Raw genomic sequence first — 5,035 nt, 5'->3', positions numbered from 1 at the left:
TGGGCTCTTTCTTTGTTCTTTGTGTAACACGCTTGGTGGTGGCAGCATAGGGTTCAAGGACAAGGCAAAGTTTGTACCTTGGGGAATTTTTTAACCTCAGCTGGTAAGAATAAGCTTAGAGGGTCTTTCATGCAGGTCCCCACATCTGTACCCTGGAGTTCAGAGTGGGGAAGGAACCTTGACAGGCACCCTTGAAAATTGTACCTGTGATGTCTAACAATCCATGTAACAAAGCTTCTCCTGAATTATGATGTCTTGTATCTTGACAGATGGAGCCTGTGACTGGAATAGAGAAGGAAATCTACTCAAGGATACAGGAATTTATCCTTCTGGGCTTCCCGCGTAGTCAATATTTGCAGATCTCTCTTTCTGTGGTGTTTACCATGATGTATGTCCTGACAGTTGCAGAAAATGTTGCCATCCTAGTCCTAGTGAGGGCCAGCCATCAACTCCGCACCCCCATGTACTTCTTCCTTTGCAACCTCTCCTTGCTGGAGATATGATACACCACAGCCTGTGTTCGCAAGGCCATTGCGATTTTCCTGGGGAAAAGCAGAACCATCCCCTTTAGTAGCTGCATCCTGCAGATGTACTTCATTTTCTCCCTGGGGGGCACGGAATATTTCCTCTTGTCTGTCATGGCCTATGACTGCTATCTGGCTATTTGCTACCCATTGCACTATAGCACCATCATGAATAGCACCTCTTGTCTGCTCAGCTGGCCCTTGGCTCCTGGGTGTGTAGTTTCCTGGCTATTTCTATCCCAGAATCTCTGATAGTTAGGTTGTCCTTCTGTGGCACTAATCTCATTACTCGTTTCTCCTGCAGCATAGATTCCTTAATAATTCTGTCCTGCACAGACATCTTTGTGATTGAGATGGCAGCTTTTATCATCTCGATCATCGTCATCCTGGGATTATGTTCAATAACTCTGGTCTCCTACATTTACACCCTCTCCACCATACTGAGAATCCCGTCAGCCCAAGGCCAGCAAAAGGCCTTTTCCACTTGCTCTTCCCCTCTCACTCTTGTGATTATATGGTACAGCTCCACCGTCTTCCTGTATGTCAGGCCTTCCAGACAGAATGCCTTGGACATGAACAAGACTGTCAACACTTTGAATACTATTGTAACTCCGCTCTTCAACCTCTTCATTGACAGTCTGAGAAACAAAGAGGTGAAGGAGGCTTTATGGAAGCTATTCAGTGGGACATGAAGTTGTTTTTGAATGGCTTAGATGTTACTGGGTCTGATTCTCAGCCTGTGCTCATGTTCCCTTTGATAGTAACCGTCCTTGTTGTTGTTCTTTTAATCCTGGTTCCAGTTTTACATTTACAACTTTTGTATTTGGGTAAAATGTTCAGAAGTGCCTAAGGGCCAGATTTGCAAAGGAATTTAGGCACCTAAAGATTCAGATAGGCCCCTAAATACCATTAAAGATCTAGCTTCTAGGAGCCTAATTTGTATTGAAAATTTACCGGACGTGAGCTCCTAAGGGGCATATATTCGAAGATATTTAGGTGTCTAAAGATGCAGATAGTTGTTTAGTGGGCTTTTCCAAAGCACTTCAGCAGATGAGGCACCAAAATCCCATTGATTTCAGTGGTAGCTACAAATACTTTTGAAAATCTGTCCCTTAAAATCTCTCGAGAGGTCTCATCAACAGCCCATTGGCATCAATGAACATCTTTCAACTGAATTAAATGGCCTTTAGATCAGGCCCTATGTGGACATTACTTTTAGCAATTCACATTTAGGCCCCCATCCTGAGATCCTTACTCAAGTACTAAATTATATTATTTTGAGTCGTCCAGTTGACTCTAATGGGACTACTCACACTAGGAAAGAAAGCTTGTGCATAAAGCGTGTGCAGGATCAAGACCTTAGTGACACTGAATCTGCACTCAGAAGTTTGTTCTAAGTTTAAATTTGTAGCAACTCCAGAGTTTTCATTATCTGTGATGTATGACTGGTTGGCCAACTCACACAACATTGAGTCTGTTCCCTGGTTCAATAGCTGAAAAATTATTAAACAGCAGACTAAAGAACAACATGCAGGAAATACAGACTGATGAACAACGATGGTGGATTTTTTTTTTAATTAGTGAGAATTTCAAAAAATCAAACTTATTTCCCTTTTTAAGGGTTCTAAGTTTGGGGGCCCTACATGTTGGTAAATGGAAACAAGTCAATAACGTTTTTTATAAAGTTTTCCGTTTAAATGTTGTCAAAAATTGAAATGAAAAATTTAATTAAAAAAGAAAACAAAAATTCACTAAATGAACAGTTCTTTACAAAAAATTTCATTTTTGAAAATGGTCATTTTTCAAGAAAAAGGAATTACAAGGGAGAAAGAAGTTCAATTAATGGTGATCAATATGTTTTCACAGAATGTTTTTTATCAAATGAACTTGATTTAACTGTGACATTTCTGATTGATAAAGGCAATGGTGTTTATGTAATAGACTTGCATTTTTCTAAAGATTTGATTCAGGGTAACATCACACTATTTAAAAAAATAACACTACACAAAAACAACAGTAAATTGATTAAAAACTGGCTAACTGATAGTTCTCAAAACATAACTGTTCATAGAATCATAGAATCATAGAATATCAGAGTTGGAAGGGACCTCTGGAGGTCATCTAGTCCAACCCCCTGCCCAGGGCAGGACCAATCCCCAACTAAATCATCCCAGGCAGGGCTTTGTCAAGCGTGACCTTAAAACTTCTAAGGAAGGGGATTCCACCACCTCCCTAGGTAACGCATTCCAGTGTTTCACCACCCTCCTAGTGAAAAAGTTTTTCCTAATATCCAACCTAAATCTCCCCCACTGCAACTTGAGACCATTACTCCTTGTCCAGTCATCTGCTATCACTGAGAACAGTCTAGATCCATCCTCTTTGGATCCATGGTTCAGGTAGTTAAAAGCAGCTATCAAATCCCCCCTCATTCTTCTCTTCCGTAGACTAAACAATCCCAGTTCCCTCAGCCTCTCCTCATAAGTCATGTGTTCCAGACCCCTAATCATTTTTGTTGCCCTTCGCTGGACTCTCTCCAGTTTTTCCACATCTGTCTTGTAGTGTGGGGCCCAAAACTGGACACACTACTCCAGATGTCACCAATGTCGAATAGAGGGGAATGATCACGTCCCTTTATCTGCTGGCAATGCCCCTACTTATACACCCCAAAATGCCATTGGCCTTCTTGGCAACAAGGGCACACTGTTGACTCATATCCAGCTTCTCGTCCACTGTCACCCCTAGGTCCTTCTCTGCAGAACTGCTGCCTAGCAATTCGGTCCCTAGTCTGTAGCGGTGCATTGGATTCTTCTGTCCTAAGTGCAGGACTCTGCACTTGTCCTTGTTGAACCTCATCAGATTTCTTTTGGCCCAATCCTCCAATTTGTCTAGGTCCCTCTGTATCCCATCCCTACCCTCCAGCGTATCTACCACTCCTCCCAGTTTAGTGTCATCATCTGTTGATGGGAACTGTTGATTTTAATGGGTGATAGACACCTAGATGCTTTTGAGAATCCCACTAGGTTCCTAAATACCTTTACATATCTTGCCCTTGATGCCTGACTTATTTGTATTTTTGTATATTTGTATCTAGACCAGTCTTATCATCAAAGTGTAAATAAACTTTAACTTTTACCTTTGTATCCCCCTACCTTTTGGAAAGTGTTTTACTTATTAAGGCTGGGGATTTCAAAGGAGTGTAAAGACGTAGGCTGGGTTTAACAAAGGAAACTGAGAGAGTTTCAATAGAATTTTTGCACCTATGTCCCTTTGGCCTCTTTGGAAGTCCCAGCCCTAATTAGAGCTGGTTGGAATTTTCATTGTAGAGGAAATTCCAATATTTTGAAATTGGTTTTTATCCCAAATCTGGATGAAAATTTAAAACTTGCTGATACAGACTAATACGGCTACCACTCTGAAACTTGTATTTAGCTGTGACACCTGTCCCAGACCCGAAGAAGAGCTCTGTGTAAGCTTGGAAATTTGTCTCTCCCAACAACAGAAATTGGGCCAATACAATATGTTACTTCACCCATTGCTCGGAAAACGCCACCAAGGAGATGACATAGGGGCATGCCCAATAAAGGAGAAAACACTGACAACACTGTCTACCCAAACATTCAGCATCTCCCCAGGCAGAGGAACCAGAATGGAGATGGGGGGGGCAGGGGGCCATGGCCCCATCACTTTTAAAAGTGGGAGGGCTATGTTCTCCCACTTTTTACTGGCCTTAAAGGTGAGCGATGGTGGGGAGGGGGCAGAGAAGAGCAAGCATGGGGAAGGGCCTGGGGGGGGAAGAGGCGGCACTAGGGCAGGGCCTCGAGGGAAGAGGCCCTGTGGGAGAGGGGCCAGGGATCAGGTGTCGGTGCCCCCCCCCCCACTTCTAGGGAGCTTCCGGTGCTCCTGTGCCCAGGCACTCCCACCTCATAAAGAAACAAATCAATCCACCGGTAAAAAAAACAAACAAAAAAACCCCTAAAATAAAATAAAAAAATCTGAGAAAGAAGCAAGAACCAAACAACTGCACTGATACCACAATCATATTTTTTACCCTGAGGGGAAGAACAAAAAGAGGAATGGAGTCTCTGGCTCCTCAGGGTCTACTGGGGGCTTTGCTATGGCTCCTGATTTTATGTGGAAGATGCTCAGATTGCTTGGTGATGGGTGACAGTGTGGAATCCTACGATAGATAGATAGATTAGATTAGATAGAACGAACTCCTGCAAGTCCTTCTTACATGGGATTATGGTTGGCACCTGACACAGGGTAGGACTCTGCACTTAAATAGGTCCCCTGTGTCTTTGTCATGTGCTAAAATTAAGACTTCCAGACCCACCAGCCATGCCCCCGCCCTCCCCGCCCCCATCACTTCCAGACTCCGTATACAGCAAAAGACTTGTTCCATGCAGCAGGGCCTGTAGGTGAAAGGCAACAAAAATCAAAGGCCCCAGACTTCAGTCTTGATTTCTCGGAGTGATTTCTCTTTCTTCAGCAAAGTAACATGCACCTTTCTC

The 5,035-nt window shown here is 43.1% G+C and overlaps 1 pseudogene; it reads left to right on the top strand.

Moving 5' to 3' along the window:
* Positions 1-269: 269 nt before the first annotated feature.
* On the top strand, positions 270-1,216 carry LOC141998037 (olfactory receptor 6F1-like; annotated as a pseudogene).
* Positions 1,217-5,035: the final 3,819 nt, after the last annotated feature.

Source organism: Natator depressus, chromosome 14, assembly GCF_965152275.1.
Source record: "Natator depressus isolate rNatDep1 chromosome 14, rNatDep2.hap1, whole genome shotgun sequence".
Classification (NCBI taxonomy): Eukaryota; Metazoa; Chordata; order Testudines; family Cheloniidae; genus Natator; species Natator depressus.
This window is presented reverse-complemented; position numbering and strand designations above follow the sequence as displayed.